This window comes from Condylura cristata, unplaced genomic scaffold (assembly GCF_000260355.1).
Source record: "Condylura cristata isolate star-nosed mole 26May11 unplaced genomic scaffold, ConCri1.0 scaffold00009, whole genome shotgun sequence".
NCBI lineage: Eukaryota > Metazoa > Chordata > Mammalia > Eulipotyphla > Talpidae > Condylura > Condylura cristata.
Window position 1 is genome coordinate 2577678 of NW_004567110.1, and position 310 is coordinate 2577987.

The following is a 310-nucleotide window of genomic DNA, read 5'->3' on the forward strand; positions in this document are numbered from 1 at the left end:
GGGCAGTGGGTTCTGGCGGCGCAGTGGGTGAGCCCCTCGGAGAGCTGCGAGTGCCTGGGGCGCCCCCTTTCCTGCGCGGGGAGCTCTGGGCTCCCTGGGGCTCCCCCGCGCTCGGCCTGCGTGGACATCTCCGGGCCGATGGGCTGTGCTCCAGGATGCCGCTCTGTGGTGCCCCTTTTCAAGCACAGAGACTATTTCTGAGCTCCTACCCCTGCCCTGTCCTGTGTATTGTGACTTCGTTATCGTGGCTTTAAAATGAACCTTCATGGCTCTGCGGGTCAAATCCTCAAAACTGCCTCGGCTATTTCTG